The sequence below is a fragment of the Condylura cristata genome, unplaced genomic scaffold, assembly GCF_000260355.1.
Source record: "Condylura cristata isolate star-nosed mole 26May11 unplaced genomic scaffold, ConCri1.0 scaffold00007, whole genome shotgun sequence".
NCBI lineage: Eukaryota > Metazoa > Chordata > Mammalia > Eulipotyphla > Talpidae > Condylura > Condylura cristata.
This window is the reverse complement of record NW_004567108.1, coordinates 34,588,944-34,616,011: the sequence shown is the minus strand read 5'-3', so window position 1 is coordinate 34,616,011 and position 27,068 is coordinate 34,588,944. Positions and strand designations below refer to the sequence as shown.

Sequence of the window (27,068 nt, the reverse complement as noted above, 5' to 3'; positions counted from 1 at the left end):
CCCAGTTCTGTATGAATGAATAAATCTTAAGAAGAAGAAGAAGAAAAAAAAAAGCAATGTAACCAAACGAGGTGTGCAATAACACTGGCTACTTAGAGATGGTGCGGTCACTTGTCTCTATAAACTTCCTTGGTGGGCTTCAAGGGCAGGATCCTGGACTTAACTTCCCAGTTACCCACTGCTCAACTCAGTTACCAAACTAAACCATGGAAAATAAACTAACATTAGGTCAGAGGTAACACTCCCACTCATTCATTCTTACTCCCTCTCCTAAAGTTATCAAATTGAAATGTCCTTTCAGGAACATTTCAAAAGTGGAGGAGTTTAACATGAAAGCAGTCATCCCAAATGAATACAAGAAAACAAGCCCCCATGACTCTCCAGGCCCTGAGAAACTGCCCTCCTACAGGAGCACTGGCACTGTGAAGGGCCAGCCTGTTAGAAAACGGGGCTTTTGCAAAGTTCTCCCATTTGATTAGGAAGCCAAGTTATTGATATGTCCAGTCAATCTCAATCTCTGCCCCTCTTCTTTTTAATGGCAGTTTTTCATCAGACATAAAACCTCTGCTTGTCCTCTTATAGAGCCTCGGGACTTTGCTCTCTCCTCTCAGGTGACCTGGCGCCACTGTCCTGCTTAGTAAGCACTGCTCAGAGTCTCTGAAGTGCATTTAGAAGGAATTCCTGGAGAGAAAGGGTGTGAAACTTCAAGCTAAAGGAAAATGGCACATTCAGGCTTAGCCAACTAGTCAAGGCAGGAGTATTTCGAGCTCAGAAAATGTAGTTCCCTGTTCATTTGTGCTAAAACAATTCCCCTTGCCCATTGCACCAAATTCTCACACCCATGCTGGAGTGAGGCCATTATTCTCCTCTGTTTGGAACAGGGAGATAAGCCACACTCCAGCAAAATTGCTAATTACTAACAAGAGGAAGAACACTCATAAGCAAACACGGATGGACTAAAACTGGATTTCCAGAGGAGCCATGTGGAAGTGTAGCAAGGGGGTAGCTGTATGCGCTCTGTTAGGCAGGTGTCCTTGTTTGTCCACATCACATGTGCAGGAGAAGGGACCTGTTAAAACAACATCCACATCGACGGGGAAACAGACCTTTCTGACCGTTAACCACAGATTCAGGCACAGAGCCCCCCAGCACAGTCGTCCACTGCATTTACTTTCACACCTGCTTCTGCAAGCTCACTTAAGATAGCCAGGCCTGCGCTCACATCCCTCACAGGGTCTTTCCCAAGGGCCACTAAGCACATTTCTCCTCCAGGACACCTGGCCGGATCAGCACATCCCTGATGGCTGTAGAGCATGTGAACAGCTCTCTGACTTTCAGAACATGATGTGAGGGTTGTCACAAGATTTCCACAGGAAAGCCTCATAGGAAGTAATAACAGAACAGCAGCAACAAACAAACAAGTATCCTGGAGAAACCTACTGTCATACTATAGTCAGATCCAGAGCAAGGATGTGGTGGTGATGGGCTGGTGTGTGGGAGTCAGGCAAAGTCATGTTCTCTCAGAGTCCCAGTATTTAGAAGAAGGGGGAAGGGTCACACGTAGCTGAGTGTGGGGTTGGGAGTAGTCTCGCCCACCATGGGCCATCTTGGGCAGCTTCTGCAGTGACACAGAAACACCCAGCACAGCTGCAAAGTTGAGACACCCAGGAACAAGTTTACTTCAACCTAAATAGGTGGTAGCAAACTGAAAGGACTTCAATCAAAACTTCATCAAAAACCCACACTCCCCACCATTACAAAGCCCGTGAATGAGGTCATGACGAAGTGTGAAGAACATTACCTTGCCTCTCATCTTGAGTATGGTTTTCAGCAATAACATTAAATTTTAAAAACACAGATATAAGTTAAAAAGGATAATGAGGCCCTCCCTGGTGGCGCAGCGGGTTAAAGCACTGCACTAAGAAGCTGAAACCACTTCCACATGAGCTCGATTCCCGTCTGCCCCGGAGGTGACCACATGGCGTGGCAGACCTCTCCTGACCCGCCCGCTGCTCCCCTCAGCAGTGTACTTTGTCGATCTGCCTGTTCTGCTCCCCACTCTGTCTCTGGTGAAGCCTCTCACTGCCCCTGCAACTCTGGCTGTACCCCAGTTCTGTATGAATAAATAAATAAATCTTAAAAAAAAAAAAAAAAAAGGATAATGAACACCCAGGTCTAAAACTTGTTAACATTCTGTAGTATTTGTTGCCTGGATCCACGGGGTACGCTCTCACTCTGACAACTCAGAATGTTTGTTCTGAACCATTTGAAAAAGAGTCACAGGTGTCTTGACACTTCACCCCTAAATACTTTAGCACACACCTCCTAAAAAGAAGGACATTTTTCTACTTAGCCCACAATAAAATTCACACATCCACAAAAACTGACAATACTTCCTTTATATCCAAAGCTTAATCCATATTAAAATTTCCCTTCCCTGCCCCATTTTTATAGTTGTTTTCTTTAACCAGGACTGAATCAGGACTGATGGCTCATGCGCTGAGTTTCTTTCATTAAAAACAATCCTCCCATTTGTAACCTATCCTTCCCTGCCCACACCCCTTCTGCCCCATCTCAACATTGGCATTACTTTTGCAGAAGCTAGGTCAGTTGTCTTATAAGATACCTCAAAAGTTTGGGTCGGTCTTTGTGTCCTTTTGTTTCTGTGAAACAGAAGGGACTAAAGAACCAATTTCTAAGGTAAATGCTAAAGTGTGTTCAGATCCCGTAAGCCAGAGGCACCAGGCCCCAGCACGGTCTGTGGGGAATATACTGGGTACAGTGGACAGTGGGGGATTCTGATTTGTTTAAATGGAATTGGAACCTGAACTTCAAGAGTTGCCCTTAATGTCACTACATAATTTTAAACAAAAGTTGTCTTGTCAAGTTCATAATGCAATATTGTCAGACAAAATCTAAGTTTTAAAGTGAGCCTCAGTTGCCTTTTAGGATCAATAAGAAAGCAGTGAGTTTTAATGGAGAAAAGTACAAAAGGCGGAAAATAAGAATATGCACATATAAATCAACACTCATAACCTTCTTCCCTGGCGTCAAAGAGTGGAGACCTAAAGCCCTCTGTTTTAAACTCAACTTTGAGAGTAAAAAACTTGAGAGGTTGGCATCTGGCTCATTTAAGTGGATAGACGGGCAGCTTCTCCCAGAAGTGTGCAGTCTTAAACAACTGTGGCTTTCTAGTCCCTTTTGTAACACAGGCAGGCAGGATCACTGCCGTAAGCCAGGTTCCCTTCCAACAGCTTAAGAAGGCCCAAACACGGTCATGGAGAGAGTTATGCCATTTATTCTTTGAGTCTCACATACTCGTAAAACACTAGAAACCCCAAGAATCAACTAGGACAAGTGTCCTTTCTGACTGGAAGCTCCTGGCAAGCTCTTCTGGAAGACTGTATTATTTCCCCAAATATTTCTGTTCCTCCTTGGAGGAGGATCATACTTTTCCACTCCAGCACCAGGAAGTCTGACCACTGGACTTGCTTTAGCCCACGGAAATGACAGCTGCCACTTCAGAGCAGAAGCGCTTACATGTTCCCTCTGGCTCTGTCTCCTCCGTGAGTTCAGAAGAATACTATCCATCAGCCTGGGTGCCTCACAGTACAAAGCAGAGGCACAGTAGACCCCGAGGACCACTCGGTGTGGTTGGAAACCAAGGAGCCATTGTTGCCAATACTGAGACTTCAGGGCCACAGCCTAACCCAACCTCTTCTGCCGGCGGCACAGATCCTGGCAGAGTGGGAGTGCCCACACCCTGTCTCTTTGGGGTGCGGTTAAATTCAACATTATCTCTTACCATACATAAGTCAGAGACCATTTTAAAATCAAACTGTAAAATATATCCCCATGGGTCCTTCCTGGTGGCACAGGGGTTAAGTCTCAGCATTACGAAGCTATCACAGTCACTGACTGCAGCATAAGTTTGACCCCCTGGCCAGGGAGCTGACCCACATGGCACAGCAGGCCTTTCCTTTCTCATTTACTGCTCCCCTCAGTCAATCCACCTGTTCTGTTCCCCATGCTGTCTCTAATGAATCCTCTCACCCCCATACGTCTGGCCTGTACCCCAGTTCTTATATGCATAAATAAATAAAACCTTTTAAAAAAAAGTCCTCTAACACATTAGAGCTTGTCAACTATGTCTGAAGCATTCACTATGTAATTCAAGAGGAAGGCTGCTACAGTGAAAATTTAGGTATCTTAATATATTTACTTTAGGGTTAATGAAGGCAAGTTCTCAAAAAAAAAGAAGAAAAACTCTTCTGCTTTTCTGAGTCAATTTGGACATCAGAAGTCCACATCAAGACTCAACTCCCGTATCAGGCACTTCTCCCAAGTTTCTTACCAAAGCATCTGCCCACGCTTGGAGCTGCTTCCGCTGTCCTTTCTCAGCTTCTATTTTCCTTCACACTTGGAGTGGCTCCAGCCACTTCCTACCACCGCCAGTTAGGATCGCAACTGGGGTGTCTGCCTCCAACAAGCCCAAGGAGAGTTCTGAGCTTGGCCTGAAGGGGAGGAGAGTAGAGGGAGGGGAGGGGAAAGGAGGGGAGGGCTGGACTGCAGCCTGGGACACACCCAGGATCAGTGACACAGGGTGTCGGCACAGAAGGAAGACACAGAGCTGCCTAGAGACCTGGCGCCAACCTGCGGCAGGCCAGATCTTTCCAAGGAGGGGAACCACGGGGCTGGAGAGAGAGTACCAATAACGGAGGGGCAAGAAACCAGTGAGGAGAACAGTGGGGGTGATAGAGGACCTGGGGCTGGGCTGTGGACTGACAAGGAGACAGTGGCCGGAGGCAAACTGGTCAGAGTGGGGAGAATGAAAAGCTGAGTCAGTGTGGCACAGGCAAACGTATGTGTCACAGGTTGTCAAGGGCATGGCTACAGCTGAAACTGTTTCAGGTGATCTTCCTCATGAGAGAATGTTCCTTTTAGGAGTAGTTGTTTTGGAGACAAAGGAGAATGAAGCATTCAGGTGAAAGTGGGTGACTGCCATGAGGAACATTTTCATCTGCCTCTGAAAATACCCATCACCTTAAAAAGAAAGTTGTTTCCACCAGGGAGGCCCTGCACAATGAGTTAAAGCACTATGAAACTATCACAGTCACTGCAGCATAAGTTTGACCTCTGGCCAGGGAGGTGACCCACATGGCGCAGCAGCCCTCTCCTGACTGGCCTGCTGCTCCCTTCAGCAGTGTATTTCAGTCCATCTGCCTGTTCTGCTTCCCACTTTGTCTCTGGTGAATCCTCTCACCACCACCCACCTCTACACCTCTGGCCTGTACCCTAGTTCTTATATGCATAAATAAATCTTTTAAAAAATTATTTAGAAAAAGGAGGTTGCTTCAATTTAGGCCTTGCCTTCTTTTGAACTAAGTTGTTATAAAAAGACAGCACAGCATTATGGTATCATTTTATAATCTCAGTAATTAGTACTAGACACAATGTTAACTCGGAAAAGAGGTCACTGAGGTCAGGTAGTTTAAAAATGAGCAAAAAAAAAAAAAAAGTTTTCCCTTCCTTGTACTTTATCTGGCCCTGAAAACCTGACCCATTAGTGCTACCAACAGATGCAAACTGCAGTGGTTAATGTTTAAGCCGAGCCTTTGTGTACCACTGCCAAGCAACAACCGAGGAGCTGAGGTGTAAGCAAAGGTGCACAGTCAGAGGACAGGCCTGCTGCGTGACTCACAGAGCAGGCTTCTCACCTGCCAGCCAACGCACGCCAAGCCAGATGCAACTCCCATGCAGCAAGCTCCTCTCAGGACCCCTCTGCAGCAACACTGAGCATATCCCAAGGCTCCCAGTTGCCATCAGGTTTGCTGGCAAAGCAGTGAAGAGAGGCATTTTCAATCCCCCACTAAAGGGTGTCATCAGTGAACTCAGCCTAATTAAAAAATAATGGCCTAATTGGTTGCCAGCCACTGTTCATGTTTTTTCCTGTTAAACCCTCTCCATTCTCACTGGCTTGTTTCTATCTAATACTGCTAAGAAGCTGTAGAATTAAGAAGGCTCTGTTCAGATTTCACCATCACTAGAATACTCACCCTCACTGTCTTTTATTATTTCACTTGCATCCACGCTGACCAAACACACAGCTAGCAGCCCCAAGGTCTGCACGTCCTGAAAGCCAGTGAGCTGGGTGAGGGATCTCAAAATGCCATTTAATCCACAGGGAATGAAGAACAAAATGCACAATGTATATGTTCATAAACTTGGCTCTTTTTGACTTTATGTATCAAAAATCTCTACTCTGGTGGCTTATTTCTCTCGTCTATTTAAGTCTATTTAAGAGCCAGGCACTAGTGAGTGATCGGGAATGCACACACACAGGCACACATATTTTTAATGACAAATTAAAAATAAATTTCAAAATGATCAAGACAGATTTGTATGCTGCCCCCACACTCGGTCCATTAAACACCATCCATCTCGGTGATTTCACAGTAGATCAAGCTACCCAGTGCTTTTCAACTTTCTCTAATGAGAATGCCAAATTCAAAACTGTAGAAGGCCTAAACGTTCTACATTTATTAACTAGAGGAATTCCCCAGATATTTAGGATTCAAATGGTGTTTTGAAAACAGATGGGCTTAAGTGGAGCACCCAGAAGAGGCTTTTGAGGAAAAGTCATCCCCATGGAAAGCTGCCACACGTCAGATTACCTGCGAATGTGGAGCCTTTAAACCAGCAGGGGTGGCGCTGACTGAGGCAGACTGGCCTGAGGACAGAATGCTGCGACTCAGTCCTCAGAGCAGCCTCTGCGAAGTCACTGCGCACTCAGAGTTCAGGAAGGTCAGAGAAAACTGCTGTTTTGGAGTCTGAATCCTTGCACTTGCTCACATGTTCTAGTCCTCTCTCCGGGGACAGGGACTACTTATAACAGATCTAACAATAGTGAGGCATGGTAAAGAGAGATAAAGTTCAAGCGGACGTCACAGAAGAAGAAAGTATGTCTCAGAAAACTAAGTTGCTTAAAAAAAGGCAAGAACTCGATAAAGGCTAGAGCAGGATTGGCTTTCGGTTCACCAGACCTGCCCCTCACCTCCTGTCCCCTCCAGGCCTTCCCTGTAGGCCTCTGTGAGAGAGGAAGGTTGGTGGACACATCGAGGGCTCTGCAGGGGCCCCAGCAGTCACCCTCCTCTCCTGCTCCCAGCAGGCTGGAGTGTGGGCTCACTGAGAACCAACAGGGCCCAGCAGGAGGAAGGTGCCAGGTGAGGGGTGGGGAAGACCATGGAGGAAAAAAGACAGTGCTCAGGTCATGAAGAAGACTGTCCTGGGGTGCTTGAGGCTGTCGGACTTCACCACAAACCATTTTCTTCAGCCCTGGCCACCGCTGAGTTCGTAAGGAGGCACCCACACCAGCAGAGAAGGTCCTTCCTCAGCATGGCAAGTGCCATGATCTCCCACAAAACAGTGTGGCTAGAAACTCTGGGTTTCGGCATAAAATGTGGACCAGATGGTGTTTGAGGGAGAGATGTGAAGGCATAGTGTAAGAGTGACCGTCACAGTTGCCTTCATAAGGTCACCATAATCCCACTGCTCCACGACCCGTGAGCTCATCCAGAAAAGCAGCATCAGGGAGTGAGTCAGCCTGGAGCCAGACTGTCTGCGTGAATCCTGATTCTACCACTTCCTGGGTAGTGACCTTCAGTTCAGATGTGCCTTAGCTCTTGTTTCTGTGCAAAAGAGTACTCACAGGACCTGCCACGTGGGTCTGCTGTGGTGGTCAACGACTTCAAATAAGGCACAAGCCGAGAGCAGTGCTTGGCACATAGAGAACTCCAAGGATGTGATGACCCTTCCCGGAGTGGGGCCCAGCCTCCCAACCCCCTCCGCCACTTCTGAGATCACACAGCTCTTCCTTTTCTAAAGCCCTAGAACATTGCTTTTCTGAAGTGGGAGCCACCAAAGCATCTACGTCACACGGTGTTAACCAGGATGACAGATCTGTGCCTGTAAAGCAAGGGCTCATCAGTGCTGGCCGTTAGCACTATGAGCACGATGGCCATCGCGGACTTTCCTGCTCTCATGGAGGGCTGTTTGTTGCTGCAGAGCCTTTGTACAAAGCTTCCAGGATATCAGCAATCCTTCATAAACTAAAGTTTGCCCAATAGCAAAGCCCAAAGGGAGGGGAAGACAGCAGACAGAGCATAGGGCAAACACTGGCGTGTGATCACACCCAGGCCAACAGGCACTTGCAGCTCCCAAAGGCAATGATTTCAAGCACATGACCAGCTGTTACCACCTACTCCCAGACTAGGGGCTCCCTGAAGCTGGTGGCACCCCAGAAACTACCTCTGGTAGACAGAAGGCAAGACCCCTTGATTACAAGGAATGCCAAGTGCAATGGCTTAAGGGTGGCAGAAGAGCATCCACACCTGATCACAGAGCTAAGCTGACAAGGACCCAGGCTGGATGGTTCCGTTTATTTCCTGTGATAGGGGCCCTGACTCTAAACTTTCATTCCCAGTGCCAGACTATTTTATTCTTGGAAACACAGAGCAAGAGGTAAACGTGACGCTCTGCGTACTTAGCTTCATAGATGAGCCACGCAAGGAAACGTGCCCCCATCACCTCTGAAAACTTAAAAGTCTTTAAAGATTCCTTCCCTTCTTAGAATTTTTTTTTCTGTTATAGATAAGCAAAACACTTGAGCATAAAGATTGTCAGAGTCATATGCCAAAGGACATGATAGAATACATGCTTTAAAATGTATTTGTATTTAAATATACCTATTGAAAGAAGATGACCCCCAACTGGCTAACTGAAGCACATCAGTGTGCTGTGCTGTTGGGGAAGCCACAGCGAAAAGTGCTTAGTTTTACGCAGTAGTTACAAGTCACATCCCTTTTATTTCAAAACACAAACCCTATGAAACTGTCCAATAAAATTAATGTTTGCTGCTGTTTATTCTCTGCTCCTTGGTGAATTATTAAAGTCAAACAATGTATTTCTCTCATCGGTTATAAGTGGCCCCAGAAGGCTGATTTGCATTCACCTGGGGGCACTTATTTCTGATAAGTATTCTTATTAATGATCTAATAAAATGTCTTGTGTTGCTATAATCGACCAAATTATTCAAATGGTGTTTAAAAACCCAACACTCCAACCCAACAGCCTGATGATAAAGCTGCTGACATTAACGTAAAGTGATTTTCAGTTTGACTTGGCGCTCAGTGAGATCATGAATGGAATGAATTTTTTTTCTCAAATTTTAGTCCCAATGCTGTCAAAAGCGGTATTTTACCAAGATCAGTAAAACTGAGCTGATTATAATGATAACGGCAGACAGCCAAGGCCGTGGGTGAGAGGCTCTGGTATACACGGCTTTTAGGCGTCAACCGCACACATCCTAAGTGGGGCAGCAGAGGGCTCCAGTTGAGAATAAAGAACACTTCCTTGTTCACCCTTTCCTGGCTTTGTTCCAAAATGCCCTGTGGTGGAGATGACCATTCACTGAAGCCAGGAATGAAGTATAGCTGGGTAGTAAGCTGTGCACAAAAATACCAGCCATCCCCAGCAAGAAGCAAGGGTTCAGGTCTGCAACAGGCAGAGCCATGGCTGTCCCAGGTGATGGGTGAAAAGGCACCAAGTCCTATGGTTTCCAAATAAAGCCCTAGTTTTCCCCAGGTTCCTAGAAGATTTGCTTTCTACATTTTTTTCTCTGCTCCGGACTCATTAAATACCATCCATCTCTGAAAAACATGCTTACTGAATATTTTCTAAAACTAAAGCACTTTAAAAGGAGTCTCATAATTACTGGTTTCCCAAATTGGAAAATTCATTTTAATATTCATTTGTTGATTCTTTTGACTTGCAAGAGCCAAATTATGTTTATCAGCACATAAATCCAGAGGGGGAGTTTCTCCTTGCTTAAGGCCTTACTGCCTGCGGTGTACAGATAGACAAGCTGGCATGTGGGAGGTGGAGGGGACTGGTGGGCAGGAACTGGCCTCCAAGTCGGAGCGGGAAAGCAGCAGCTACGATGAAGAGGGAGGCCTGAGGGACAGCCCCGTGTGCTGGGCAGGGAGACTGAACTGCAGGGGTGGGGCGTGGCGGCAATTTTGAAAAAGCCATATAAGGTTTTATCGAGGGCAAAATAACTCGAAAGCAAATGACAGTAATTTAATTCAAATGGGAGAGTTGAAGCTGGAGGGGGAAAAAGGTGGTCATTTTTCTGCTTCTGTTGGATAACCCAGGATAGCTGCATAAAAACACTTCTTGGAAGGTGGTAAAAGGGCTGGATCATGCTGAAGGTGCTTATGTTCTGAGCAAAATCAAAGTGGTCGATAACATGTGTTTTTGATGTGTGTCCGGTGTATGTGTGCGCGCGCATGTGTGTAAGTAGACATAATGACTGAGAGGGTGAATGAAATTTAACCCACACATATCTGCCAGATATTTAGTATGATGAACTTTAAATGAAAGAATGAATATTAACCTCCTGTTTCGACAGCCCCTCTTGCCCATTCAAACTCACTTTTTAATTTATAGGATTATTTGGGAACTTTCTGTAATGATTTCAAGGAACTAGAATGACCTCAAAGTGTGTCTGGCTTTCAGATCCAAATTGTATCAATGACAGAAACTCCTAGAACGCCAGGTTTAGGTAGTTTTAAGAAACAGGCTCCATTTGCTATCAAGCCCATGTGGCCTCAGAAGTCAGCAGGGGAACTGAGTTTCCTTGACACCTTCGGCTTCTATGTCACAACTCAGAATCTCCTGGTCCTACATCAACAGGCCTCACCACCAGCAGTGGAGCTCACTATCACTCAGAGGGGCTGTTTGTACATGATAGAATGCTACATTTGACTCTGGGGGAAAAAAAGAAAAAAAGACCACCCTAGGGCAAGAGTCTGTGAGTATAAAGTGTATTTCCAAAAAGAAATCTGCAATCCTTTTTGCAATATATCCCTTCCCACTAATTCTTTCTCAGTCCTTGCTCATGTAGGGCCTTTTCCCAAGAGGAAGAAGGTTCTGATGATGTGATTGAGAAATGATGAGCTTTTCAACTCAGGCAAGACACTTATTTAGATGCTGTAGGGAGCCTAAATACTGTGTCAGAAAGACAACAACCCTGACATAGGCTGTCTGGAGTGGCCATTCCTTAGAAAGGGTACGGCCAACCCAGGAACTGAGGGCTGAATTTCTGCCCCTAGGAAACACAAAAAAACAGACCACAATTCCAGACCGTCAGCAATAACTTCTGTGTCTGATCGCATGCCCTGTTCTGAGCCAGTGCCAGGGCACTGAAATGATGACATGTCATCCCCAAGGGGTCAAGACTTGTGAGGTCACAGGTAAGTCTCAAGGGGCACAGTAGAGAGAGCTGGGTGCCATGGAAATGGTAAGGCCCACTTGAGCCCTGTTCTGCATGAGGCAGAGCCACGGGAAGGAGCACTGAGCCGGACCCTGCTGGGATCAGTGTCATCCGGCCACACAAAGGGGCCTGGGCAGGAATGTGGTTGGAGGAAGGGGAGACCCAATGTCAGGGCTGTTATGCCTGGGTTATTAAACTGTGTTCACCTTAGGATGAAGGGCTCCTACAACATTTTCAGCATACAAGGGACAAAACCAAACTTGCCTTTTAGAAAATACCCTCTACATACGTGAAGGGTCAGGCAAGTAGAGGGTGTGTACACTCGCACCTATGTACACAGGGCACTGGGGACCTGGAAAGTCCAGGTCTGTGCAAAGGGCAGAACTAGCACTAGAGCAGAGGACAGTGCTGTGGTAAGGGCAGGAGAGGGGGCACATCTGGAGGGCCAGGAAGGCCATTAGGAAAATCATACAGTGCCAGAGGTAGCAAGGGTGAGCGCTAGAACTACTGCCTCGGAGAGGGCAGGTTTAATACATGTTTAGCAGGGACCATGAGTCTCGGAGTCTAACTGGCTAAAGAATCCCAGATCTCTGAACAAGTGCTTGAATGTTTCTACTCCCTGGAGTAAGAATATGACAGAAGGGATGTGTTGGGGGAGATCATAAGTCTGGTCTGGGCCAAGAGGAACCTGAGATCTATGGGGACACACATCAGGCACCTGGATATTTGGGACCTCCCAAAGCAAGGAAAGCCATGAATGAGATCTCCCAACATGAAGGCTGGAGTAAGAAGAAAGGAGACTAGGGATGTACGCTGGAGATTCCAGAAAAGTAGCAAAGACATGGACACAAAGTGAGAAGAATGAGGAGGAATGTGCTGGAAGGCAATGCAAAGAGACAGCTGCAGGGGTGTCTGTGGCCAGTGAAGACCAGTGGCCCCCATTGCTGTTCATGTCCTGTGAATCAAACACTGTGTCCTAGAAGGCAGTTAGGAAACTACTGAAAAGGAACTAAAGTCAGTTTTGCTATGGTCTGAAATACCCTTCAAACTGCTGTGCACTGCATTTTAGCTAGATCCTCAATTTTCTGGCCCCAAGCATTTAATTAAAAGGAAAAAAACGTCCCAAGGATGACTTTATCTGAAGAGCCATTGCAGTAAACAGGCAGCGAGCACAAGGTCAAGATGAGGAAGAATGTGAACAATACAGTGCCCTGGTGCTGCGGGGGGCGTGAGGACGACGGAGGGAAGGAAACAAGCCGGACAATGCACAGATGTCTACGTTCCTGCTGCCAGGAGTTCAGACAAACAGGAAGACCTTAAACTACTCCAACTGGGAATGCTCGCTTTTGCCTGATGAGCAGAGGGGCTGAGCACATGACTGGAACACAAAAACAGAAGGTTGTGATTAAGGCTGCGAGAGCCATTCCACGCAGGCCAGACTACAACCTCGCTCTTGTGGAAGCCTCAGCCCAGCCCAGCCCTTGCCCTGACCATGCTCCCTCATCCTGTGGTCTGTCCTTCTGGGCTGGTCTATGATGTTTCAGGGAGCACAAGGTCTATGTGACAGCCTAGGCTGTGCCCGCTCACGGAACCCAAACAAGGCACCATAAATCAACCATTTTAAAAGTTCTCACAGACATTCAGAAGAGAACTGATATATATGACCCTTCTAAGGGGATCCAAAGAAATAACCTCTGGTATAACTCTCCAATGGCCTGCACTGCTCTACTACCAAGATGGCACCATAAGAATTGTTAGAAATCTCTTGCACATCGAAATGTAAGAATTGCATGCAATGCTTTCTCCTTGTAAATAGTTATGTTATAAACAGTTTTCTTTCTATTAAGTTATAAATAGTTTTTAAAACTATGCAAACAAGAAATATCTCTTGAGCTGAGTGAAGTTCCGAACATGGCCTGGAATGTAACCCCTTAATTGCTGACCATAAAGGCTCTGCTGTAGCTCTGACAGAGTTTCCTAGGTTCAGCCCTTCCAACCTGTACCACTGAAATAACTCTTTGTTATGGGGCCTGTCCTGTAAATCATAGGGTATTCAGCAGCACCCCTAGCCTCTTCCTACTATAGGCCAGCAGCCCCCACCTGGATGTGAAATAAGGATGTTTAAAGGTACTGCCAAACACTCTGGGAACAATCCTGATCTAGATAGCACACAGGATCTAGGTGCGGTGAGGTTCAAGTTCTGGCTGTGGCTCACACTAGCAGAATAAAATTGAACAAATAACTAACCTCCCCATGTCTCTATTTCCCCAGATGAAAAATGGGGATAACACTACCTACTCCATAGGGTTGATACAAGATTAAAGGTGAAAATGCATGTAGAATCCTTTGCATGGAGCTTGGCACACAGTAATCACTTAGTGAGTGATAGCCATGATAAAAATTAAAGAACAGAGTTGTAAACTCATGACCTTGAAAGACAGAAGGAACAGAGCAGGTCACTGCCACTTGGAAAAAGCAGGCCACCCACATAGTTCATGTCTGGACAATCTGTATGAGGGTAATTTCGGCTAGTATGCTAGAACACAACCCCTCATTAACATTAACTTAATGGAAATCAAGCTGCTTTAATCCTTTGAGAGCAAAAGGGGGTAGTAATAAAGGGAAAGTAAATGAAATGGAAAAATAACTTATGGTCCAAAGAGAAATATCCTGACACAAAGAAGAAAGGTAAAAACACTGTTTAAAAACTATTTTGGGTGACACATGAAAATGCACATGCTGAATTTGGGAACTGGGAGCCTTATTAAGAGATGGTGAGCACTGGAGAGTTGAAAATGACTGTTGGAAGATGACTCTCAGAAGTGGATGCAGTGAAGAGACATCAGAGGAGGTGGAAGATGTGAGCTGTGGAGACTCTGGCCACAGGTCGTCTTACAACTTGTTCCTGTCAATACAGTTGAGCCAGCTGAGGAATGACAAGAGCCCCATGGTGTCGCCAGCAACTAAGAGCTTCACAGCAAGATCATGTCTGCTAGCTATTTCCCCCTTGGTGGGATACTGACACCCCCACTCGCATCTCAGTCTCCAGGCCAATGTCCATGGCTCCTGGTCACTTCCACCACCCCTCCACACAGAATACAGGCAGCCATGGCTCCAACTCAGCCCGGCCATGTTTACGCCTCACATGCTAGCTGAAATGACCAGAAGGCAAATGCTGTGAGTCAATCAGAACCAGTACCAAAAGCTTCATGGGCTCGGAAAAAGCTAGTGACTTTATTCAGTAGCTGAAATAACCTGTTTAAAAGGCCTCTGACTCACAGAGATGCAACACTAACTTAGCTCTATCTTCTAATTGGCTACTTAAAAATATAACCCAGTCTTTGTAAGACAAAGCCTGAAACTCTTTAGTCAAATACCCTCTTCACCACTGTCATTTTTCTGACTTATGTTTTACTTATATTTCAATAATATGCAGTTGTCTATTATGTCATTCAAATGCACCACATTTTTCACTTCTCATTAAAGGAAATAAATAACCCAGAATAGTAGTAGGCTTGTGCCCAGCACTTAAGGCCATACACATCAGCATTCAACAATGCGCCCACACATCTATAATCTTCTGAGCCCAAGTCTTGTCTACACAAAAACCCAGTGGAGGCGAGAGACTTTTTTCACCCTGATATGCTATTATGTTGTTGTCAGTTAAATGCACTCTAAGTACCAAATGAGGAAAACAAGACAGCCCTCCATTCTTTTTTGAAGGCAGGCCACAAAGCGCCCTCCTCTTGACCCCAACATCAAATCAAAGCCATCACATGGCATTTACATTCCAGGGTAATTTTCACAAGATAAAAAATTTGCACAGCACAGTTTAGAGAGTAATCAACTGCACAGAAGTAAAGTACCCAACAGATAGTAGAAGTTAAAAAATGGTAAAGGTCACAAATGTATAGTTGATTTAAAATAGCAGAAACCATTTTGAGGAACCCCAGCAAGTGAAAGGGATACTCCCTTTGTCAGAACTGGGAAACATTTAGTCCTGCTTGAAGGAGATCTATACTTCTCCAGCCAACATTTTGTCAAGTCACCATTTCCACTGCTAGTTCCTGTCAGTGTTCCTTCTGAGTAACTAAGTGTTCCTCTCCCGTCTTGGCCAAATACCTTGGAGACCGAAAAACAAACGGACTCAGTTACCATGTTAAGTCAGTTCTGTCTGGAAATCAGAGAGCAGGACTCTGAAGCTCAAGCTGTAGTGAAGTTCTTGATGAGATTTTCTTTTTACAAAGGTCGCCAAGAGCTTAGAATGAAGGAGGCTAATGAACAGTAGCCTGGCTTTCATGCTGTCTCCTGGGAGGCACAGTCCATCCCCACACTTTCAGACAATTTTTAATCCAAAAGGATAAGAAATTTGGACAATCTTCCTATCCTGAGACTTTTGTTTGCAAATTTTATATACAAAGGCCCCTGCCTAAAAGCAAGCATATGTAGATGGTCAGTTTTACGATACCTCATTTCTAGTAGCACCAAAGAAGGATTTTACATTTTACTTCATTCGTGTGGGAAAGAAGAAGATAGCAAAATTTTCAGATTTCATCGTTATAAAAGTTTTAGTCCCGGCCCTCCCTGGTGGTGCAGCGGGTTAAGCACAGCACTAAGAAGCTAAAGCCACTTCCGCATGAGTTCGATCCCTGCCTGCCCCGGAGGTGACCGACCACATGGCGTGGCAGACCTGTCCTGACCCACCCGCTGCTCCCCTCAGCAGTGTACTTCGTGGATCTGCCTGTTCTGCTCCCCATCCCAGGAGAAAACAAACAATGCCATTCACCTGGAAAAAATCTGCACGCTGCCCTGCTTTATTTATTCAGATACTTAATGTTCATTAAAATGCCTCAATGAGACCATGAAATCAGAGGCCTGAAGAGTGTGAGCAAAATGTGGCAGCCAAGATGATGGAGGAGTGTCGATATTCACGGCTCCACTTTTCATTCCCCTTGTTTCCCAGTTTTGTTAACTCTCTTTGTTTTCTGAATCTGACATCTACTAGGACTTTCTACTGATGACAGTTGATCTCTGAGCTACAGCTATCTATTGAAAATCGAACTCCTCTTTAGGGTGATTGTGCTCCCTAAAACAGAAATAAGTTCTAAAATGTTGAAAGCAATGCATTTCATGTGGGCATTTAGTCCTAGAACTATGCCTGCTGTGGGCTTACAAGATAGATACTATTGTGCTAACTCACCCTGTTCACACGCTCCCTAATCTCAGTCTGTCTTATACCATGTGCTTTTCAACCCACTGCCATGTTTTGCATTTGCTGCAGAATGTGTTTACGCAGCAATAACTAGCAGCAATGGGGTCATTCACAGGCCTTATCCCAGTTGCTAGATGTTCACATGTGGCACATCACTACTGAGCTCCCCACAGCTTTCAGGCAGGTGCTATCATCTTGTTTTACAGACAGGGAAATTGAGGCATGGCAAGCCACCAAAAGAGTAAGACTGTTCTCTTCACCATTCAAAATATTCACAGTACCCACATTTAAAAGACTCTTATAAATACTGACAACTGAGGTGTTTTAACCAGTCTAATGCTAACAAATTTTGAAAACATGCTTTTTGAAATCTCTTCAACTGGATGCAAAACAAACAAACATTCATTGGCCGAGCCCATCAAAATCAAGCACCTTCATATTTTCAAATTAAAGTTTGCCCATGGGCCCTCCCTGGTGGCACAACGGGTTATAGCACACTATGAAGCTCTCTGCAGCCACTGCAGCATGAGTTCCATCTCTTGCCAGGGAGCTGACCCACGTGGCATGGCAGACCTCTCCTCACCCACTGGCTGTTCCCCTGAGCAGTGTATTTCATTCAATCTGCCTGCTCTTCCCCCCACTTTCTCTCTCTCTGGTGAATCCTCTCACCCCCCACATTTCTGGCCTGTACCACTTAGTTCTTATATGCATAAATAAATAAATCTTTAAAATGAATAAAAATTTTGCCCAAGTTTCCACACCTGGAAACCTGAAACAGGTGTCTTCATGAGAACTTAAAAGTATTTTTACTAGTGACCTCATTTTACTCTCATGGCATTCCTATGAAAGGTTGAAAAGAACTGATCAAGCATGGCACTTTTTCGTGAAGCATGAAGCCACAGATCACCTCTGAAAAATGTTCTGTAATCTGTAGGCAGCAGGGCTCAGAGTAGGATGGAGCCAGGTCATGCAGCAAGGCTGGCAAGAAACTAGATGATAAAATGCTCACAGCTTTAAAAACAGAAAGCACTACATGAGGAGACAGATGAAAGGATTTGTGAAACAAATCATTGAATTTTCGCAATACTATAGAGTCTAAAAAAGGGAAAACATCTGACACACTGAATCATGAATTTGTGCAATCAAGAATTTATAAAGCCATCAGGGTATGAATCATAGCCACCAAGTTTTTTTTTTTTTTAACATAATTGTAAGACTCAGCCTTATAAATGTAGCAACACTTCGAAAAGCACTTGCCTTTCTTTTAGATATTGATTCATTTAGCAATTTGTAAAAATAACAGAAAATGTAGTTTCTGAAAACTAGAAAAAAGCAGAAAAACATAACTAGTTCCCAGCCCAGTACAATAGAAGATCTGAAAGCTGTCTGCCCACACCAGCACCACTACAGGGGACATTGTCGAGGTATCCTTTCCGTGACACCAAGTCAAGTCCCAAGATCCTCTGGGCATATTATTTTTAGTATAATCACTCAAGGGTACACTCCAATTCAGAGCTAAATGCCATCAGGAGAATTTTCCTGAAATCATGATTAAGTGACCATTTCTGAAATGTTAGGTGATCATTAAAAATTATATTAAAAAAATTATAAACATTGTAATAATGAAATTACATCTTTAGGGTTTGAAAATAGCAAATACACTTAGTCTATACTTTCTCCAATATTCCTTCTTGTAGAGGGTCATGACCACTGAAGTCCACATGAAACAAGGTTGAACTTAGTGGTGCCCACAAGGGGAATGGGAGACTGGGAACCTCCATGAGCCAGGAAGCTCTTACTGTGGGTTTGTTGTTTCCAGGCAGTTCTTGGATCTGTGGGCATTCTGCCCCCCGCTTCTCCTGCCAGCGGTGTCTGTCAACCACAAACTTACTCATTTTATATAAAACCAACAGCAGGTAAAGATTACCCACCGCAATGGGTCATTTTCCTTGGCAGAGATGGGTAGGCTCCTTGCCAATAACCACCCTCGCCTTTTCTGCTAAGAGAACCGATGGCCCAAGACAAGGTTGAGAAGAGTGAGGTGGCACCAAGTTCTAGCACAAATGTAAGAGGATGCCAAAAACTGGTTAATTATGATAAATAATATTTTACGTGCAATTATGTAAAGAGTCAAAATTAATTTTAAAATGCACAGTGAACAAACTACCAAAATTTGAAATAAGGACAGATCGGCATTAACAATAGTTCCCTCTGCCTCAGGCAATACGGAACGGTGACATTGCAGTCACACATCATTTGTCTTGATAACTGAGTTTTTCTGGTATCCTGAAAGCTATGTGCTTACTTACCCTATTCCTGGCCCTGAAAATGCCCTATCTTATGATGGGCGGGTGTCCAGCTAAAAATATCTAATTTCCCAGCCTCCTCTGCAGGTGGAATGATCAATGAGAGTTAAGTAGAGGAAAAGGGGAAGCCATTCAGGGGAAACGGTCAAGAAAATCTAGCTCTTACCAAAAAATAGATGCAATGGGCTAATACACTGAACTGTGGGAAATTTTTATAATGCATACATATATCAAGTCATCACATTGTACCCTAAATATAATTTTGTCAGTTATACCTCAATAATGGTGAAAAACAAAGGTCATGACTCAGCTGTGACAAGGACCTGTCTCTTGTGGAGAAAGGCGAGCAGAGATTCCAAGGTGACGCAAAGAAGGAAAAGCCAGTGCTAAAAATGGGAAGCAAGAGGAGAGAAGGGTCCACCCTCAAGCTAACACTCTGGGGACCCAACCCTAGATTCTCTGTTACCTGGAAGTAACAAAACTCTTAACTTGTTCAAAGCATTGTTACCAGGTCTCAATTAACTGAGGGATGCAGTTCTTAACCATAGTCAGTCCTGTTTCACTTGGACAGGGATATGTTCTGAGAAATCCATCATCAGGGGAGTCTGTGCCTGGGCAGACATCAGGGAGAGTGACTTCACAGACCTAGATGACAAGCCTATTAGGACCACCATCATATATGGGTCCACCGTGAACCAAAACATCATTAAGTAACACAGGACTGTGCTATGACTATTTAAAAAACAAAAACTGAACACATGGATTAAAACACCACCTTTATTTAAATAGGTTGTTCTGGAAAAAACCATCAATATCCCAACATTTTTCTTTCCATCTTATTACGCAACATGCCAGTGTTTCTACTCTACTGAGCCTCATGTCGGTTCATGATTTCCATCGGACTTGCAAGTAATTGCAGGGTCTAAACACAAGGAGGGAGTGAAGTGGGAATGATAAGCAGGGTGCAGGTGCAGGACTGACAAGCACTCTCAACTGTTGTGGGCTGACAGGTGGACACATGGGGTCAAGGCAATGGTGGCCAGGAAGCTTAGTTTAGGGGCAGGCCAGGGGGAGACACTGCCCCACAGAATCACTCCTGGCCCCACCCTTTCACCTATGTAGCCTTACCAGTGGGGCCCCATCACTGAACTCCTGTGCTTCCTTGAGGCCCTAGGGACTCACTTCTCAACTGTAGTAAAATTGTGCTTGGGTGCAGGGCGATGTAATATCTTTTCAAAAATCAACCTTCGATAATACATCACACACTCTCCTGGGATTACTCCCTTACAGAAGACTATCAACCCTATTTGAAGATATACTAGGGAACATTGGAAATTTAGCCCTAAGTATAGGATATTTTTTAACAAATAAAGCTTGTTCCATTAGGTGCAACAGTAATGCGAGCCATCTGAGCAAAGTGTTGCCTGGTGACAAATATATGGAGAATACACCAGAATGAACAGTAACAAATGCTAGTTTGTATCTACCATCAGCACCATAAGAGTAGGAGCTGGAGAGGGACTCCCTGGGAAAGATAAGTAAAAGCCTGACTTTTCAATCTCACTGAACAAAAGAAATGGGGGGCTTGGGAGCTCTCTTCAGCTAGAGAGATGTCAGTGCTGGAACTGAAAGGCTCATGTTTCCAGGTCAGTGCCCCCTTTTCAGCAGAAGAAAAGAAAGTCTCATTTACATTTCTCCCTGCTTGTATGGGTTGTTAAGTAATAAGCCATGTGCCAAAACCCTAATCTACAGGATTAGCTCTGAAAAGAGGAAAAGAACTCTGCCAAGCATTTATCAACACCTAAAATTGTTTCTTTTCATTCCTAGAACTAAAGCCGTTTTATTAAAATTTTGAAACCTGCAGTCCAGCATGCCCCTCCAAACCTTCAGGCACGGCAGGTTTTAAGGCATTACTTGAAGAAAGAAAGGGGGAAAACGCCAGAGAGGCTATTAGAACAGCAGAGCACGGCAGCCCTGGGTGTGTGGACACCCCTGCTCCAGCTGTGAGCATGAGCCTAGAAATTCAGGGCTGCTCTTCATACAGCCTTTCTGGATAATTCAGAAAGTGGTATTACTTTCCAAGGACGGAGAAGCTGGGCAGGTGTGGCCAAATCATGCATGACTGGTTGCTGGTAGAGGGAGCAGACGACAATGATAGGGAACCTCAATCCCCATAAGGGTAGATAGGGGGCTCTCTGACCAGAGCACTGACCTCATAATACCCAGAGGTACCTCTGAGAGAAAAAGGGGAGGAGGCTTTCAGGGTCAAGACTGAAGAACAGGCGTGGGCATCTTCTGGGGCCTGGGCCCAGCAGTGTAAATGGGGGCCCAGAGAAGAGCAGAAAGTCAGTGGGATGCTAGCACCACCTTGGTGCGGAGACAGGAAACTGCTCTTCCTCTAGCACTTTCCCTAACCAGCTCTGTGTCTCTGAGCAAGTGGTTTGCCCCTCCGGTTAGGAGGAAGAGCCTGTGCTGGCCCCGCCACACATATTAGAAAACAAGTTGCCCAGGACTCCTCCAGCTCCAGTGTCCTTGACAAGAGGACTCCCGGCCCTCACCCTCACCCATGCCCGGTGTGCACCACTCCATATTGTGCCACTGTGTTTTCTATTCCTGACTATGCTCAGACTCAAATCAAATTAGAATCAAAGACAGAACTGCAGACGTGGGGTCAATCTTCCTTGCTTCCTATGTTACTGAAGCAACCTCACATCTTCGGGGGAGCAACACTGGCTTCTAGGCCTCACTGATGTTCCTAGGCCTGTACCCAACAGGCCTTCACCAACCCCCTCTGCTCTGGTGAAACTTCCTGTTCCTGCCAACCTGTGATGGGGGAGGGAGAGGCTGGGACAAGGCCAGGGATTTCACATGCAGACAGAGAGGAACACTGCCAAAATCACACCGCAGCCTCAGCTGAAGGTTTTCAGATCTAACAATGTTCTTTTTTGCCTTCTACTGTAAGCGCATGGCAAGACCATAAAGCTTTAATGGCATTTTGCATCAAGTTCAACAAGTCTGCTGGAATGTAGAAAAATATCAATTTCTTATGAGTAAAAGGGAGAGTGAACCCATTTACTAGCATCTCAGGTCTACTGACCCATTACATTTTAGTTCAAGTTCTACAAAAGAAGGCTTCCCCTGAATTCTGGGATATACCCCAGGGTAAGACAGAAAGGAGGGGCTCTGCCCAGGAATCAGAGACAGTTGTCAACTGAACACTGCATTCGGCATCCGTAGAGCTGGGGTCTTCCATCTTTCTCTTACCCTGAGAAGTCACTGTGGGGGTAAACAGATTAAGGCCAGCCTCAGAAGAGCCCCTCTGGGCATCTCTAGTGCACTGACACTGCCCTTCACTCATACTCCTGTTCTGGCTTGCCTGGGCCTCCACTGCTCCCCACATGGGTGAGGATGGTTGTCACAGTGGCCAGTATGAGGGTGGAACTGAGAAGGACAGAGACCTGGGAACCCAGCCTCTCCAGCCCCAGAGCCAGCAAAACTGGGAGAGAGCAAGGGGGCCAGGAGAGATCCCCACCCAGAAGAACCTCCTTCCAGTCAGCCTTCTGGTGGGGGGGTCTGGAGGGGTGGCCCCACCCATGGGTCACACCCACCCACTCTGCAGATACCCTGCAGGCCAAGCCCCCTGGTACAGTAGTGGGGGCTCCCTAGCCAAGTCTGGCTGCTGATTGGGGGAGCTCTCTGGAATTCCCAGCCACAGGCACAGAGTGGCTTCAGCCAAGAACTGCTCATTGCCAGAAGCAGGCAAGCTGTGGGCTCCTCCACAGACCTGACCACACACACCATTTCCACATGACAATGGGCGTTGGATTCAGACACAAACTGATAACAATCTCTGGAATAGAATCAAAATCACAAGTGGAGCCTATTGGTCTCATAGTTTTAATAATCAGACTAACTGTTCATACCCTTGGGAGAAACTCAGGCATTCCCCTTCAGCACTGTGAGTTCTTCAAAAGGCCTGTGAGAAGGCGCTCAGTGTGAGTCCTTCTGTGAAGAACCCCAGTCACAGCTGCAGTGGCTAAAGTTCACTGCAGTGTCTGGGGAGCCCCCAAGCCCAGCCTCACGCCTTCAACTGACCACAGACCTGGGGGCTGAATATAGCTGTGTGGAGGAGGGAGGTGCCTGAGCAAGTGCACAGAGAATGGGGAAAGAGGCCATCATTAAAGAGGAACTTGGCTGTGACCCTCAGGCAGTTGGTGCCTCTGCAGTCCAGACAGCCATCAGCAGAAGCCCCAGCAAAGCAAACAAACAAAGCTTCCTCTCCCACAAAGGAAAGTCCTTCTAGCAGACAGGCGGAATGCAGTTAAACGCTTAGCCTCTGGAAAAAACCACAGCAACTTACAGAGTCAACACAGGTATTGATCCTCATCTCTCTCAGCAGTTCTTGCTCTCCAGGAGCCAGGTAAGAACCCAGGCCTCTCCAGGAATAGCTTTACCACCCCTCCCCCACACAGACAAACTACCCATATCCTCAGGCTAGTTTCAAAATGATCAAAGTGACTTTCCTCTCATATCTTTGCTTTCTGGGTTACTCCTTTGTTCTGGCAAATTTGGTCAAGTCTGCCCTGTTATTTTAGAAGCAGCTCACTTAAATATCAAATAGCTTAGAGCTGGGCTTTACTGAGTTAGTCACTACATGTCCAGTGCTCAGAGTCTGTCCAACCATATGCCTTTTACCAGCAAAATTATAATACACAACACTTGCAATCGTGTTGTTATATTAAAGTGTCACGACTGCCACCATGCAAGGAAAGCATCACTGTGATGAGAAACAGCTGTCAAAGCTGCCAAACAAGATGATAAAGACCCAGTGGGGTAACCCCTTATCTGATGGTTGCTGTCATCCTTCCTCAAAGTACTGTGGCTCACAGTGGCCTCTGACCTTTGCAACTCTAAGGTGCTCTTGGGTCAGTGGCTCAGTACCATCAGCACTTGGGGTCCATGAGACCTCAGACCCTAATCAGAACTCCTGAATCAGAATCTGCACTTAATATTCACAGGCCTTCCCCTCTCACTTCCCACGCTACCTCCACCTATGCCCCCCCAAACACCAACTTAGTTGGCATCAGGTCTGAGATTAGCCCCTGCTTCCTGGAGACCATGGAAGCTTTCTCCAGTGGCCTGTCACTATGGCAACATTTGGCTGGCATTCCACCCACCTGGCTGCAACCGGCCCAGCTGGCCTCCTCTACGGACCTGTCCAGGGTGGTTAGAAACGTGCAAGGCATTGTGCCTCCCCCGCAAATGTTTATTCATGAGGAAATGGATCTATTTTTAGGTGTCAACTGCCGGACCCATCCTGGCTCACCCAGTCCCTCGCCTCCCACTTGCCCAATTAGAAAGATCATATTGTTTCCTGGCATACAATTCCAAGGGCATTGAACACAGGCAGGGGACTTGGAGAGGGCTCCAAGAACAGCTTCTAGTGAATGGAAACAAGATGATTTCTGCTCAAAGCAATTTCCTCAGCACCCACCCTTTCCTCCCACTCTGGACCCATGCTGAAGGGATGCCAAGGCCACGTGGAAGTAACAGAACACCAACATATGCAAGACATATTTTTTCTGTTAAAATACAGCAGAAAGGAGAGCCAATCAATTAATCCTCCCTTTATCCCACCCAAGTTGAAAGCTTAATAGTCTAATTCCAATCTCCCAGAAGATAGAGAAATGCAACCACATCTTTCTTATATGGAAGGGTGTGCATAAGAAGGAAAGGTCTAAAATTCAAAAGCTACATGTGTTCTCAAATTCTGACTTTCTAGGGGAACCTGGAAACGACCACAAACATACAATTTATCTTACTATCTTGGTATATCATGGGGATGGCAAATATATGAGGCCGTTTCCCTTTTCTTCGCCCACAGTAGATGGCACTAATTTTTCACAGTGCCTTTCCAAACAGAGCCTAACTGCTGCAGTGGCATCTTTCCCGACTTGCCCCTAGTCCTGCAGAATCTCAGACCCTACCACACAACTCCTGAATCAGGAAGCATGTTTGACCATGATCTTGGGTGACCCCCAGGCAAATGGAAGTCTGAGATGCAGCAGTACTAGCCTGAGCTGTACCTGATGCTGGTCTCCAAAGCAAGCGAGATGCTCCTGTTATGCCTAGTCCACTGTCTTGGAGTTTCCAACCTCTATGTCCTCATTTCTACTACGACTTCTCCAGGTTTCAAACTGGTCATTTATATACAGTACAGCAAACATTAAAAGATCGGAAGACGGGATAAAAATCCAGATTTCTGGCTTTTCCTGGAGGAAAAGCGCCTGGGCAATACTGGGACTACACATCCACATAAAAATAGACAACAGGCGCTAATTCGCAGTAGTTCTCCTTACATAGGGCATAGATTCTCAAATTTGCTGCAGTCTCCGCTGCTCCCTATTGCATTATACCACGCTGTTTGACCCCTTCCTGGTTCCTGTTTGAAGGTGTGGCTGTAACAGTAGAAACCATAACTGTTTCGAAGGCAGCAAGAACAATCACCCATGACATCCATTCCATATTCAGCTCCCTTTGCTAATCTAATGGTGCAGTGTCCCCATACAATCCCTGCACTGGGGGGAGGAACATCTGCAGTATCCGCTGCCTCTTCATCTACCTCAGGTTACCTGAGACCCGAAACCACACACCGGTCTCCTTCCTAGTGTGCAGTGCTTACCACTGAGTACCGCTCACCAGGAAGCACAAGTCTGAAGGGCATCAACTGTGAGTCTGCAACCAAGTTCAAATGGAGCTCAGCTATATGACAGCAGGATGATGGCCCTTGAATCTGCCTCCTCCTCTGAAATCAGGGGTAGAACTTAACTTGGTTAAGTCACCCCTTAGTTCTACTGAGTAAGCATGGGAGATCACTCAGATTGTCAAGTAGTTAGCAAAGAGCCTAGCACATACTGGCATTCAATCAAAGCAGATTGGCTAATAATAGCGAGCACAGTTGGCTAGCTGCTTTCCCCTTCTCCCCCAGCAAGAGCTTCCCTCAGTCTGTACTGTCACAAAGGGCCAGGAACGAGGTGTCACATCTAAGGGACTGGGTTTCTGGACAGGCTGTCCACGTCAGCATCCTACTGACATGGAATCCTAACACCCGGCTTGCTTTCCTTACCCCCACTCACAACTTCCACACAGGCCAGGCAAATTTTTTGCTTAAAAAAAAAAAAAGTTATTAGCATTTCCATATGCCTCCCTTTGAAGTTAATAAAATCTATTTTTTAATTTCATTGCAACTCACATAAATTTCTCCTTCTCTGATCTCACACTACACTTAGCTAAGACCACACAGTTCAGTTCAATGTGCTCTCATTTTTTTTTTTTAAATATATGTAAGTCTCCAGAAAAATGGTTTGGTCCTCTACAGGTGATTAGTACAGTGTATGGCAAACAGAAGGTGTATCCAAAAGTATATATGTGTAAACAAAAACACACATACACACACCAATTTCCTTCTTTCAGGGGGGAAAAACCTCAAAACCCTCTTTTTGCTTTTATTTTACCCCAGCAAAGTGCTGAGAAACATAACAAACATCATACATGCCACGCACATCAATATTCATTCCCTTGTGTTCTAGGAGACATGTTTCATGTTAAGGAAACTATGAAATGGAACTCTTCCAGTTTTCTTTGGTAATGCTTGAACCATACAGTATAATAAATGAAAAGGGACTGAATTAGGTCACTGTCTTGTTTGTTTCCTTAAAAAGGGACTAAAGATGATCTCTGAGCTGCAGCCTTTATCTGCTAACACAGCACAATGGATGAAAGACACATGATATGTTTCCGGAAACAACGGTTTCCATGCAAGTTCCTCCTTTTGGTTCTAAAATATCAGTCACTGACTGCAACAGGCCCCCGCCGGCCTTCTTAGGAACCACAGTGGTCTCACATTCACAGCCTAAGCATGCAGAGGGCCATGCGGTTACTAGTGGAGGTGGCCATGACGAGAACCATGCTAGTAGGTCATGTTCAATAACCCTGATAGGCAGGAAGTTGAGGTGCTGGCTTGTTATGGGTACCTGTGGTCTGTGCATTTATCTGCCTCTCCATGACCAGTTTTGTTTCCTGACAAAGCTGTTTTAAGGCGCAGCTCTGGCCAATAGCTCCTCCTACCAAAGCAGACAGGGGTCTTACAGAAGCAGTTCTCTGGGGCTGGTTTGGAATCATCTCCTTGTATAAACAAACCACACAGTTGGGCTGGGAA

The 27,068-nt window shown here is 45.7% G+C and overlaps 1 protein-coding gene across 2 annotated transcripts in view; it reads right to left on the bottom strand.

The window, feature by feature from the left end:
* The window catches only part of LHFPL2 (lipoma HMGIC fusion partner-like 2), a 133,769-nt gene that overhangs the window by 28,580 nt on the left and 78,121 nt on the right, over nucleotides 1–27,068 (bottom strand). The window contains exon 1 of one of the 2 annotated variants that reach the window (XM_004678183.2): nucleotides 4,355–4,461. The exons of the other annotated variant lie outside the window; for it this stretch is intronic. The gene's annotated coding sequence lies outside the window, so the exon portion shown is untranslated. Of the gene's footprint in view, nucleotides 1–4,354; nucleotides 4,462–27,068 lie in introns of those variants that run through there. 2 annotated transcript variants of the gene reach the window in all.